Source organism: Numenius arquata, chromosome 3 (assembly GCF_964106895.1).
Source record: "Numenius arquata chromosome 3, bNumArq3.hap1.1, whole genome shotgun sequence".
NCBI classification, from domain to species: domain Eukaryota; kingdom Metazoa; phylum Chordata; class Aves; order Charadriiformes; family Scolopacidae; genus Numenius; species Numenius arquata.
In genome coordinates this window covers 1,042,795-1,045,033 of record NC_133578.1, presented here as the reverse complement: position 1 = coordinate 1,045,033, position 2,239 = coordinate 1,042,795, and the positions used below count along the sequence as shown (strand labels likewise).

Below are 2,239 nucleotides of genomic sequence, written 5' to 3'. Positions count from 1 at the left end.
AAAATCTGCACCAAAACAGTTGTGAAGCCTCAGCAGAGGCTGCCCAGGGCAGTGGTGGAGTCGCCATCCCTGGAGGGATTTAAAAGCCGGGCAGACGTGGTGCTGAGGGACATGGGTCAGTGGTGGTTTGGGTTGATGGTTGGACTCGATGGTCTTAAAAGTCTTTTCCAACCGAAATACTTCTATGATTCCATAAGCTGGGGCACACTGGAGGAACCGCACTGGGCAGTGAAGGGGCCTCCTCCTCCCAGGTTCTGTGAAATGGGCACGGCTGCGTCTGGCAACTTCTTGTAAGAGCATGAACTAAGCGCACTCCAGCATGACACGCTGCCGTACGGAAGCTTATTGAGGGAGAACAGCACCTGGATTCTGAAAATAAACCTGAACAGAGAGTGGGACCAGGCAGTTCCCACCAAAGCTGGTGGAAGTTGCTGGTTTTGCTGGGCACGTGCCACCGAACAAACCTGGCTGGGTCCTTTTTCTTTTCGTCTCGAGACTCTAAATCATGTTTAGTCCGTGTTTATTTAGGAAAATATCCTGGAAGAGGGGAATTTGATGTCATGACACGCCAGACCTTACTTGATAACTTGGAAGCTTCAGATATGCTGGGAGAATCTGAGCTTCAGGGTGATGTACTGAAGAAGACAGTGTTTAGGTGGGTCAGCAGCACTTCCCTCTCCACTGCGTGTGCTGTGGGGTCCTGGGGAACCCACCAGGGAGTCCCATGTGGCTGGGGCACCACTGGGCACTGCCATGCAGAGGGAGAATCCCAGACTGGCCAGGGTTGGCAGGGACCTCTGGAGATCATCTGGTCCAACCCCCTGCCAGAGCAGGTCCACCCAGAGCAGTGGGACAGGAATGTGTCCAGGGGGGTCTGAATGTCTCCAGAGAAGGAGACTCCACCACCTCTCTGGGCAGCCTCTTCCAGGGCTCTGCCACCCTCACAGGAGCGAAGTTTCTCCTCATGTTGAGATGGAACTTCTTATGTTCCAGTTTGTGCCCGTTGCCCCTTGTCCTGTCCCTGGGTACCACTGAGAAGAGTCTGGCCCCATCCTCTTGCCCCCCGCCCTTTAGCTCTTGCTCAGCATCGATGAGATCCCCCCTCAGTCTGCTCTTCTCCAGACTGAAAAGACCCAAGTCCCTCAGCCTTTCCTCAGCAGAGAGATGCTCCAGTCCCTCATCATCTCCATAGCCTCTGAGGGACTCTCTCCAGCAGTTCCCTGTCCTTCTGGAACTGGGGAGCCCAGAACTGGACCCAGTGCTCCAGATGGGGCCTCCCCAGGGCTGAGCAGAGGGGCAGGATGACCTCCCTCCACCTGCTGGCCACGCTCTTCTTGATGCCCCCCAGGAGACCACTGGCCTTCTTGGCTGCCAGGGCACATGGCTGGCTCATGGGAGAAGGGGGGCACCAAACAGCGGCCTCGGAGGAGCGGGGGGAGGGGGGGGCTTCTTCCTGGGGGTACCCCCGTCCAACGGACACGGGGCTCGTGCTGGTGCCGTTACCCCGCCGCCCCCAGGGGCCTGAGGCGGCGGTGAGGGGCGGCGGGGCCGGTCCCGCCCTCTGATAGCGCGGGGAGGGAACGGTCGGCAGCCGGGGATGTAGCTCAGTGGTAGAGCGCGCGCTTCGCATGTGTGAGGTCCCGGGTTCAATCCCCGGCATCTCCAACCGGCTGTTTTTTGGGCTGTTCGGTGTTATTTTTTCCTTTTTTTTTTTTTCCACATTTTTTTTTCCCTCCCTCCCGCTCCGCCGCGGGGACAACCCCGGCAGGACGTGTCTTCTCCCGCCTACCCCCCCGCGGCGCCGCTTCTTCCCGCTCGGGAGCCCCGCGGGGAAAAGAAACGGGCGCTGGAAGCGCTGCGGGATTAAAAAGCGGCAGTTTAAGAAACCCGGAGAGAAAAAGCGAACTGCATTGGCCGGGAATCGAACCCGGGCCTCCCGCGTGGCAGGCGAGAATTCTACCACTGAACCACCAATGCCCGTTCTGTAAAATCATTTCCCGGCTCCCTCCTCCAATACCTCGCCCCATATTTATGGTTTTGGTCTATTTCCCTAATTCTCTGTTGGTACTCGCTGCTTTCGAGCCGTTATGTCCAGGGAAAAGAAAAAAAAAAAGGTTTTTAGGAAGTTAGCAGGGTCTGTGTGCATTTGTATCGCTGAAGGATAAAAAAAAAAATAGAAAATTGTATAATGTACCCATCATGCTTTAGGTTTAAAAGCCTTCAGGAAAGTCACAAAAGG

At 56.3% G+C, this 2,239-nt stretch overlaps 2 non-coding genes across 2 annotated transcripts; one reads left to right on the top strand and one right to left on the bottom strand.

Moving 5' to 3' along the window:
• The first annotated feature begins 1,593 nt into the window (after positions 1-1,593).
• On the top strand, positions 1,594-1,665 carry TRNAA-CGC (transfer RNA alanine (anticodon CGC)). Its single transcript has one exon. It is a non-coding gene; the product is annotated as a tRNA-Ala (tRNA).
• Positions 1,666-1,906: 241 nt separating this feature from the next.
• Positions 1,907-1,977, bottom strand: TRNAG-GCC (transfer RNA glycine (anticodon GCC)). The gene has a single exon. It is a non-coding gene; the product is annotated as a tRNA-Gly (tRNA).
• Between the last annotated feature and the right edge of the window lie 262 nt (positions 1,978-2,239).